The sequence below is a fragment of the Helianthus annuus genome, chromosome 9 (assembly GCF_002127325.2).
Source record: "Helianthus annuus cultivar XRQ/B chromosome 9, HanXRQr2.0-SUNRISE, whole genome shotgun sequence".
Lineage (NCBI taxonomy): Eukaryota > Viridiplantae > Streptophyta > Magnoliopsida > Asterales > Asteraceae > Helianthus > Helianthus annuus.
Window position 1 is genome coordinate 136,608,097 of NC_035441.2, and position 12,704 is coordinate 136,620,800.

The following is a 12,704-nucleotide window of genomic DNA, read 5'->3' on the forward strand; positions in this document are numbered from 1 at the left end:
GACCTCCCTCACGACACGCGCCAGAACCAGGTATCCCTAGCGCGCCACGTGACAGCTCTAGTTTCCAGAAATTTTTAAATCTGCATTTCAGCTGCTATTCCTTGGTTTTTAACATGGTTTTTAACATGGTTTTTCAATACATGGAGCTGGTTTAAGTGCTCCCCAGGTATTCTAATCTATGGGCAACATGTGTATGGTCAAGATCAAGCTTTGATTCACTCAAAAACACATGGAATGATGTTAATGGGTCATGATTTTCTATTAATAACCATGGGTTTTGCCATTTTCTTTGCTCATTCAAGTTCTTTCACTCAAATCTCTGATTTGGAAGCTCTCACACTTGTTGAAGGCTTCATTCATCAGTTTTCTTTGTTCTTGTTCCAAGCTTGGACCTCTTGTAAGTTTCTTTCATGCTTGGTTATGTATTTCAAGCATAAAAGTCAAACAGTGTTTGACTTTCTGCTCTACCATGAATTGGTCAAGAAAAAGGTCGTTTGAACTTTGCAACGTGAGCGTAATCACGATGGTTATAGTTCCTTGTGACTATACCTACTGATTACCACGTTTATTAGGCGTAGTGACGAGTCATAGTTTCGGTCAAAATGCCGATTATGCGCATTTTGCGATGAAACTATTTTTGGGTATCAAAACACTTTGTTTTGATATCAAACCTGTTTTCTAACTTATGTTAAATCATCACTTTTAGTTTAGTGCTTATTTAGGGTCGTAAGATAAGCGGTCTAAACAACCGCTTAGACTTTCGAACCCGACCCGTTTGGTCGATCATTAGGATCCGACCAAACATATTTTGTGACCATAGTTGTATAGGGAATAACCTTCCGAGGTTATACCTTATGGTCACTTCGTTTAGTTAGTTGTATGATATATATATATATATATATATATATATATATATATGGTCAGGATTTTGAGAAAACGGTTAAAAGTGTGAGAACGGTGAGAACGATTTTGGTGGTGACATGTGGCATTGATGCTAAATCACACTAAGTGGTAATATTGTCAAAAAACCCACTCACATGAACTGGGTGTTCAAAATAAAACGCCATAAAAACACCTAATTCAGAAAAACACCATGAAAATACCCAGTTAAAAACGTCATAAAACACTCAGTTCAGAAAAACGCCATGAAAATACCTAGTTAAAACGCCATAAAAACACCTAGTTCAGAAAAAACACCATGAAAATACCTAGTTAAAACGCCATAAAAATACCTAGTTCAGAAAAACGTCATGAAAATACCTAGTCTAAAACGCCATAAAAACACCCAGTTCAGAAAAACGCCATAAAACTTAGTTAACTTTTTTTCGAAAAGTATATCAATGGTATACTCGTTGGAAAGATAAAAAACGCTGAGTTTTATGGTGTAATTTTTTTCGAAAAATAATCACATATAAAAAAGTTATTGTCGTTTAAATATGACGGGTGAAAATGGCATGTGATTAGCATGTGCAAATTTGTTTAGATCTTCCTATTTACCCCTCCTGGTAGTTCTAAAGCCCCTATTATTTACGAAAATGCCACCGCATCAATCTCAGCCACAAACCACTAAGATCTTGTGGCTGAGAATCGTTCTCACCGTTCTCACACTTTGAGGCGTTCTCTTCTGATCCTGTTCCTATATATATATATATATATATATAGGGGGCTGCTAGAATGAAAACCACCTCGGGTTGTAAGAACCGCGAGAACTACACCCCACGGGTGGGCGTTCACCACGATTTTTTTTTACAACTAGATGTGTAAATTATAAACACAGCCGTAAAAAAAAAAATTTAAACGCCGCGGCCGAGGGGGTAGTTTTTTACACCACAAGTTTGGTATTTTTAATTTTTTTTTTCTTTTTTCTTTTTTTTTCACCAAACTTGTGGTGTAAAAACTACCCCCCCCCCGGCCGCGGCGTTCAAATTTTTTTTTACGGATGTGTTTATAATTTACACATCTAGTTGTAAAAAAAATCGTGGTGAACGCCCACCCGTGGGGTGTAGTTCTCGCGGTTCTTACAACTCGAGGTAGTTTTCATTCTAGCGGCTCCCTATATATATATATATATATTATAGAAAGAGAGAGAGAGAGAGAGAGAGAGAGAGGAAGGTTCTATGCAGAACACAAAATGTTGCGAGAACACACAGAACACAATGGATCACCTATTTTTTCAATCCTAAAAACCTAAAAAGTAAATGAAAATGTTGCAAATGTAACATTTATTGTTTCTTACACCAGAATTCAAAACAAAATATGGAAAATTTTAACTTTTTCTATAACCTACACATATGTAGGTTATGTGTAGGTTAAATTACCAAGATGTATGTAAGTTACGTGTAGGTAAAAAAATATGGTTTTTTATGTATATATAATGCACATATGAATGTAAGAAACACAAAATTTAAAAAAACATGAAACTTAAATCCCAAAATCTAGTGTTTTAGAGTAGTACTTTTTGTTCTCGTAATAGTTAGTGTTCTGTATATATATATATATATATATAGAGAGAGGTCGGTTATCATACAAATAACCTAATCGTACATTATGTACGCTTCATCCACATCCGTTAGATCATCTCATTTAAACAGCGTGTTTTGCTATTAAATTTATCAAATTAAAATTAATAAAAGGAAACCGCCAAGGTTAAAATCGTCAAATGCGAGATCAAAACCCCTGATAATCAGCAAACAAAACCTCAAAAATCATAACGTAAGATTCTAAAAATCAAAACCAAAATCGAAATTATAACAATTAATAAAAAATCGATCGATTCCTATTCACCAAATCCTTCTATGAAAAATGAACTTCTGATAAATTTAGAAATTTTGAACTGAAACAAATCGATGGACTGATTATCGAAGAAGATGATGCAGGTTGTGATATCATGTGCGAATTCATGGACAATACAAATGCATTTTCAATGAAAAAAGAATTCTTTGAAATTTCATGTAGTGTGCGAATTAATGATAATTCACATGCGATTCCAGTAAAAAGTAAAGTATTCTTTGAAATTTCATATAGTGTGCGAACTCATGATAATGCACATGCGATTTCAGTAAAAATTATAAATATTCTTTGAAATTTCATATAATGTGCGATTTCAGCTTGTACACATGCGATATCAGAAAACAGATAATTATATTTAGTTTTCTTAAAGTTTGCGAATTTGTTTCCCATTCAAATGCGATTTTGAATAAAAACCAGTGCAAAAAAATTTTAAAATTGCTTTCTCCTAAAAATGAAAAAAAAAAACAAATTACAAATATTAAGAACTAAAAATAGTAGTATTTTATATAAAAAAACCCTAATTTATTACCGATGTGACTGTAATTTGACATGTAATGATCATTTTACAATAAATACTACTGAACTTACCACCCTACCTATATAATAAATTTACTATATTAATAAAAAAAAACTAGATATAACTACCTTCCATATTAAGACATAGAAGACCAAAAAAAACACACACAAAAACACAGACCAACAAAAATGGCATCTGAAGATATAGAAAAAATCAAAAACATTGCAATAAAAGAGCTATTGTCAACTCGCACGTTGACAGAAATAAGCACTGATGTCACCTCTTCTCATCTGGTTCTTGATGTGCAGGGCAAAATTCTTGAACAAATCAAGAAAAATCAAGCAGTATGGGAAAAGCTACTTCAAGAACCACCATCAAGTTTCAGAGACAGAGCTTTGGATCACATAAAAGAGCAATCTCGAGCTGATGACTTAGCCTTCTCTTTCCTGACAACTCTGAACACTATGAAGGAGAAGATGGAGTTCAGCTCTTCTGAACGTGACAAAATATTTGCTTCAAGTAACTAAAATCTCTTTTAATCATTTTGTGTTTGTGGCTGTGTTAGACAATAACTATTATTATATTTTAGGTATATGTTTTGAACACATATTATGTTTGCTCTTAATATTAAAATGCATGAATGATATAGCCATCATTGTCACATAAACAAAAACAAGATAACTCACAAATCGCATGTAATAAAAAGGAAATCGCATGTAAAAATATTGTAATAAGAAGATTATAAAATCGCATGTTTAAAATATATAAAATCGCAAGAAAACTGATATAAACAGATGAATATAAAAATCGCATGTGTTTGGTATAAATTCGCATGTCCATTTAGAAAAAAACTACTCATCCTCATCATCTTCCGAAACCTCCTCCCACTGATCTTCTTCATATCCATCGTCACTACTGTAATCTTCAAACTCATCTTCCTCTTCGTCGTCTTCGACCTCATTGTCTTTGTCTCTGGCAACATTTTCGATCTGGACGCCCTTCTTCTTCTTTTTTTGTTGTTTACCTTGTTGTTTGGCTTTCAGCTCCTCGCACGTCCGAATGTCATGACCTTTTTCATTACATACGCTACATGTCCTTGACCTTTTCCCTTTGCGGCTGATCATTTGTTCCTTCTTAGATTTAATCCTTTTATGCGATTCACGACCTTTGTTCCTTATACCAGCCGGTACACGGACAGTAGGAGGAGCATTGGTTACTGGTTGTTGATAACCAATCAACTTTGAAAATCGGTCAAATTTTGGATCAAGTTGCTTAGTTATTCGACCCTGATCAACTCTCTCTTTAAGTTGCATCATTTGATCCCTCACTAAAACAAGTTGATCAAGGTCGGAAATCAAATTACTAACCAAATACTCCCCTGTATGGATGATTTCACGAGCAATCCGTTTACCCCTGTGTTGCACATTCTTGCCACCCACATTTAGATTGTACTTCACATTTAACTCATTCGGCACAACATCCTTCGTCCATCTCTTCATAACATATTTGTTTGGTATTTCCTTAACACCAAACATCTTGAAAAGAAAATAAATGTGTTTGCATAGCAGCTCATACTGCTCAAAACGCAAACAGCTACACTGTGCAGTTACATCATCTTCAAGGTTCTTGAACCACACCTAGGAAAAACCAAAAAAAAAAGTATATATAACAAAAATTAAAATAGCATGAGTAACATAACAATTTCGCATGCCTAAAAATAATGAAAAATGAATAGATTTTAAAAATCGCATGATAAAAACCAAAATCGCATATTGCAAGATGATGAACTGAAAAAGAAAATTGAAATTCACATGTATGTTATAAACAAATCGCATGTTTTAAATAAATATGCTATAATACCTCCAATAAACCATCTCCATGGGCTTTGAAGTCCTTCAACATTATCCTGATTTGTAGACCCTCTATTTTAGTGTCCATGGGCAGACATTCAGAAATTGTACCATAGATCTCTATTTGCTGATCAAAGAATATAGATCTTGTGAATCTCTTAGCAGCATCTTTTTCCAATGTAGTTTCGCTCCAATCAGCAGGCTCGGTATATCTTGAAATATGATCGTTCTTTCTATGATTAAAACGTTGGACATCCATTGTACCGTCGAAATGATTCATAAACTCTACGAGAGTGAGTTGGGAATTAGCAATCTGGCAGAAAATGTGGTTCTCACTCTCTGATCTTGAGGTTGTTCTCATAAGTCCAGACATTGGCCCGTGTCGGTAAAAAGCTGGAATCCACATGGATCTCATCACAAACATATCGTCGAGCCATTTGTTTTCTGTGAGACCGAACTCAATCATCACCAATTTCCACTGTCTCTCGAATTCTTCGGGCTCAATCGAATCAGTCCATACAATGTCGCACATCCTCCTTTTAAACTCATCGTTATTGCACAACTCGTGTCCAACCTAAAACAATAAATGCTTTTTATATCAGCCTATAACAAAAATACATTATATAAAAAAAATAACGCTAACAGAAGACAATATAGCATGCTATACCTTATCTGCCACTTTTTTCATTATGTGCCACATGCACAATCTGTGTCTGCTAATATGGAAAACATCCTCAATAGCCTGTTTCATAGCAGGGTCTTGATCCATCACTACAACCTTTTGCTGCTGACCAAATGACTTTAAAAATGAATTCAGAAGCCATTTATATGATTCAATGCTCTCCGATGCCAACAACCCAACTCCAAGTGTTACATTTCGACAGTGGTTGTCAATACCAGTGAACGGGACAAACACCATCTTGTACCTGAACAACACATGCGAAAACACGTTGAAAACATGCGAATTACAAAAACCACATGCGAATACAAAAGGTATTCACATGCGATATAGTCAATACCACTTTTACACATGCGATATGAGAAGCTCATAAACACATATAACATGCGAAAAAAAGAAAATAAAAAATGTTTGTCTTCAAACACAAACCTGTTTGTCTTGAAAGTTGCATCGAAGGATATCACATCCCCAAATTCCATATAGTTAAGCTTGCATAAACCATCAGCCCAGAACAAACCAGTTAAACGTTTGTCATCATCAACAGAGTATTCAAACGAATAATCAGCTAAATACTGTTTTTTGTCAGTCATCCTATTAATCACCATGTCAGCGTCATATTCTCCTATATAGTTGTTTATTCGCTTCCTAAAATTTTTGCAATCATCAACCGTGACACCAACGTTCTCGAAACCACCATAACGTTTCCTCATTATATGGAAAGCTTTGACATGACCAAGGTTTAAAGTGCCTAGTTCCCAAACCAACTCCTCCTGGACATCTGACAATTGTCTGTAAGCTGGCAGCATGTGAATATCATCTTGACAAACAAACTTATGATTATGCCCATCAACAAATCTCTTTACTGTATATAATCTACCATCCACAGTGCAAATCATAAGTTGAGCTTTGCATCCCGTTCTAATAGTCCCCCTGTTCCTTGTTTTGAATTGCTTCTTTGACTTCGAATAACGATCGTCAATACACAGTGACTTATGTCCCTCTTTAGAACAAACAAAATACTTAGTTTTGATTATACCACCACTGTGCACTTCACCACCATTCCGAATAGAAAAACCAGCTAACTTAGCATATGCTTGGTAAAACGCATATGCTTGTTCAATAGAGATAAATTGCATTCCAACCACAGGTGTAGCTGATGCTTGAACCTCCGGAGTGTAAACCCTTTCATCTAAATGAATCAAAATCAAAAAATAAAAAACATGTGAATTATGGAACTATTTACAAGCGATATATTAATAAAAGCATAGTTTCATTTTACAGAAGAACAACACATGCGAAATCTATGAAAAAACATGTGAAATTGATGATTTGGATTAACCTGTTTTATCTATGCGATTTATTATACCATAACATGCGAAATACTTAAGGAAAATAAACATCAAGTGCGAATTAAAAAGACTCATAACATGCGAATTTGTACATGTTGATTTGATATGAAACAAATATACTCAACATTCAAAACTTCATACAGTTACAACAATGTAAAAAAGAGGTACGATTAAACAAACAAGATGTATACGAACAATTTAGAGATCTAAATTAACATAATTACCATTAAAACAATCGTTTAGAGCACTTGAACTTGCAATCGGATTTGGATTTGCAGATGGCGGATTTAAAACATCCTCAATAGAAATTCTCTGATATGCAGATAATTGAGCATGATCACCGATAGGTCGACTTTCTTCAACATCAACATTTGCTCGTCCAATGCTGCTCTGTGGATCCATCGAAAAAACAATTGAATGAAACCCTAACATAGACGAACGATAACTGCAAATTGAGAATTATGAAAAATTTGAAATTGATTCGAATGATAATTACCGGGATATTAGTGTAACGAACTTCTCGCTCGCTGATTGAATGAAGAGACGAATTTACCCTCAGATGATTGAATTAATTGACTCGTCTAACCTTATGTATGAAAAAACGAATCAGGACACGTGTTTGGCTATTATGGTAGCGTATGTAATGTACGATAAGGTAATTTGTACCATACTCTTTACCTATATATATATGAGGCTCTAAAATGAAAACCACCCCAGTTAAGAGAACCACGAGAACCACTCTCCACCAATAAGATAACAACAACCAAAAGGGTAATATAGTCATTTAATCAAAACCATCAAATCATCTCTCTTTCCTCTTTAAATTCTCTTTTTAAAGTCTTTTCAATTTCTCTCTCTTCACGTTTCTCTCTCCTCTTTTTGTTATTTTGTAAAAAAAATTGTAAAAAAGTTTTTTTTTAAATTTTAAAACCGTAAAAAAAGTTATCGTAAAAAATGTTAAAAAAGTTTAAAAACGTGTGTGTAAAAAAAAGGTTTTTGTAAAAAAAGTTTAAAACCGTAAAAAAGTTTTTGTATAAATTTTTGTCTTTTGTAAAAAAAGTTTTCTATAAAAAAATTTTTGATTAAAAAGTTTTTATATAAAAAAAGTTTAAAACCGTAAAAAAAGTTTTCGTAAAAAAACATAAAAAGGTTTAAAAAACGTGTGTGTAAAAAAAGTTTTTGCAAAAAAAGGTTAAAACTGTAAAAAAATTTCGTATAAATTTTTGTTCTTTGTTAAAAAGTTTTTGTAAAAAAAATTGTAAAAAAGTTTTTTTTTGGAAAAAGGTTTTTTTTTTGTAAAAAAAAGTTTAAAACCTCAAAAAAGTTTTCGTAAAAAAAAGTTTAAAAACGTGTGTGTAAAAAACGGCGCGTAAATACGGGGCGAAAAAAACGGGGCGTAAAAAAAACAGCACGTAAAAAACGGGGTTTAAAAAACGGCGCGTAAAAATGGGGCGAGTTGGACTAAAATTTTTTTTCATACACGTAGATGCGTGTATTATAAACACATTTGTAAAGAAAATCAAAAAAAAAAAAAATGTCGTGAGTGTAGTTTTGAGCACCACAAGTTTGTGTTCCGTAAACACAAACTTGTGACACAAACTTGTGGTGCTCAAAACTACACACACGACATTGTTTTTTGAATTTTTTTTTACAAATGTGTTTATAATACACGCATCTACGTTTATGAAAAAAAATTTTGGTCCAACTCGCCCCGTACGGTGTAGTTCTCATGGTTCTTACAATTGGAGGTGGTTTTCATTTTAACGGTCCCCTATATATATATATTTATATATATATATATATAATATATATAGGGCCATGAGCATTTCTGAACCATAAATATTTACAGAAATCGTAGAACTCCTAATAAACAATCTTTTTATTTATATATTTTTATGTTTAGGATAATTTTATCATTTGTTATGTGTATTTTTACGATTACATACATGTTAAGAGTAATTTTATCATTTTTTATATGTAATTTTATAATTACACATATGTAAACTAGTTTTTTTTACATATATGTAATTAGTTATGACACATATATATAATTTTGGAAATTAAACATATGTAAACTACTTTTAACATGTATGTAATCAAAGAAATACATATAATAGATGATAAAAAAAATCCTAAATACAAAAGCTTAGATATAAAATGATTGTTTATTATGAGTTCTGAAAGTTCTGTAGTTATTTAGAGTTCTGAAATGAACTCAACCATATATATATATATAGGTAGAGGATCCTGTAAAAAAGGCCTAAAGTGTGAGAAGGGTAAGAAAGAATCTCAGCCATTAGATCTTTTGATCTAATGGTTGAGATCAATAGGGACCAAATTATAAACTATTTTCATTAATTTGGACTGATTTGAAATATCTAGGGGCAATATAGTCTTTTAAACCCACTAGAAATTAGGTAATGCACATGTAACTTCCCCCCGTTTGTTTTAAACGTCAATAACTTTTTATACGTAACTTTTTTAAAAAAAAATTACACCATAATAACGAGCGTTTTTTTATCTTTAATATGAGTACTATATTGATATACTTATATAGGGGAAGGATAAATCGAAAACCCACTTGAGTTGAGAAAACTCAGAAAACCTTTGTAAAAAACCCATGTAAACTCAAGAAACATTTCTAAAAAAATAGGAAAATGTAATATCCATATATTTGAACATTTTTAAAAAGAAGCACAAAAAAAACACCAAGTAGTTTTTTTTTTAAATGTTAAAAATTTCAGGTTACATAATATATATGTCCAAAAAATGTAACATACGAATTTTCAACATTTAAAAAATAAACTAGTAAGCGGTTTATTCATTTTTTTTCATAAATAGGTCCGTGTACATTTATATTACATTCCCTATTTTTTTAGAAAAAAATAAAAATGTTACATAGGGTTTATTTGGGTTTTCTCAACTCACATGGGTTTTCGATTTATCTTTCCCCTATATATATATATATATATATATATATATATATATATATATATATATATAGAAACAGGTTCAGGAGAAAACGCTCAAAAGTGTGAGAACGGTGAGAACGCATCCTGGCCCAACACGTGGCGTGCGACATGATCAGGGTCTGAGGGGTTTTTTTTGTCTTTTTAGTATTCTTCTCCTTTCCCGATTTTCGCGTTTGACATGCTGCTTTATTTTTTGCGTGCAAGATAATTTTGGCGTTATCTAGAATTATTAATTATTTGACGTTTTACTGTTTTTCTCAGATTTCTTCTCGTTGAATTAATTCTTTTTGTGTCACATACTTAATTTTTTTGGCGTTATGACTTTTTCCATGTCATTTTTTGGCGTTTTGTATCTTTTTGTTAATAATTGATTACCATAGATTAATATTTTATAAAATTACAATAATACCAAATCAAAATTAACTAATAGTCTTCTGTAGGTGGAATTACATCAGAGATGTACCCATCGCTTTGTTCATCACTTTCTTCAGATTTTTCATCATCAAATTTCATATTTGCGTATAACGCTATTAGCTCCTCTCTTCTTTGCTGCAGCCTATTCTTGAATATCACTGCAACTTTGGATTTTGGATCGTTTGAAGGTGCTAAATCACAGAGTTGTTCAATGATAGATAGCAACCTTGTCTTCAACATTTCTTCCATTGGCCTTGAATATTGCACCCCGTTTTTATAAGTAACTTCAAGTGTTCCTTCTTCCTCATGCAATACCCAAATGCTAAGTTTTGGTACATGAGTGTCGTCAATATCATCATCATCTTCATTATCTTCTGCCGGAAATCTTCTCTTCAGTCTTTTTATTACAGTTCTGGTTCTTTCACAATCGTTGTCCATCGGAACCCCAAGGGCCAGAATATCCTTCTGAACCTTTTCATTCATTCCAAGCATTGTCTTGATTGTCCTTACCTTTACCCTTCTTCTATTAGAGAACTTTATGATGAATCGTTTCTCTTTTCTTTCAAACCTCCATGCAATAACTTGAGTCATTTTAAAAGTTTTTGGCGTTTTGGATAATATGTGGCGTTTTAGTCAATTTTTTTGGCGTGTTTGATCTTGTGTTCTCATGCTCTTCTTTTATATTGGTTTTTTTCCTGCGCATGACAAGTAATTATGGCGTTTTGAAAAAGTTAAGTAAATTTAATTTCCCAAGAATTTGGCTTTTAATATTATAAATGTTAGTAATTATGTTTTCCGTCGTTTCATTTTACTGCTTTTTGCAGTTTTACCGTGTTTTGTTTTCAGACTCAACTGTGTTTTATGGTGTAACACGTCAAATCTTTTGACGGCTGTAATTATGGCGTTTTGTTTTCCAACGGCGGTTAGATAACAATTGGACTTTTTTTGTTTTATATTCTTTGCACATTGTTTCACGCTTATTTATTTATTTATTTTTAATAATAGTAGTTGTTCAAAGTAATTTTATTATAGTTTGGTAGTTTTTTGGGGCGTTTTTATGGCATTATGGCGTTTTACAAGCATTTGCTCATTTTGGCGTTTTATTATATACTACTAAAATACTTTTGTTGTTTATTAACTAAAATTACAAAACAAACAACAAATAATGAAAATAAAAATAAAAACAAAGTAGAAGCAATTTATGATTTAAATCTTCAGTGTCATCGGTCACTTTTGTCTTTTGAAACTACAAGAACTGTGACAAATAAATGGCGTTTTGGGTTTGACGTTGTTTATTTTTTTTGTCATGTGTTGAAGTGTCTTTGTGGATGTTGGAGATATAGATCAACCGTTTGTGGGTGGATGCTATCTGCCTGTCGTCTTCATTATAATCATTGAGGCCAAAGTAGCATTTACACTAGTACAGGTCTTTTCTTTTCATTCAAACCTTCTTCAAGAACAAAGATGACAGAATGACATTTGGGTGTCATCAGTCCCTCTTTTTTCAATTTTGTCCATCTCATGCAGCAAAATTTTTCTACATTCACGTAACAAATCATTTAGCGAAACTTCATGCAGAACATTTACTGAGTATCAAAGAAAAGATGTTTTGCCGTCGTTGTATTTTTTGGCATTCTATAATGAGTTGTATTTTTTTAGCAACCACTGTGTTTTTTGGTGTGATAAACGGAAGGTGGTGAGACGCTTCTATTTATAGAATTTTTTTTTGGCGCGTAGTTTAGGCGGGATATTATTTTTATAACAAAAAATGTAAGGTTTGGCGTTATACATTATGGCGTTTCATATTTTGTGGCGTTTTTGTAGCTAGAGAGCTTAAATAAAAACCCAGAAAAAATTACGGAGTGATAAAATTGGCGTTTTGTATTTATTTGACGTTTTATTTTCTAATGGCGTTTATGTGAGAAATGGTGTTTTACCTTTTTTACCCTTAATGAAGCGCGTCTACGTAATAAAAATGATGTTATTTACCAAAATGCCACCGCGCCAATCTAGTCCATAGATTGTTTTGATCGGACGATCAATAAGCGTTCTCACCGTTCTCACACTTTCTATCGTTTTCTCTAATTCCTGACCCTATATATATATATATATATATATATATATATATATATA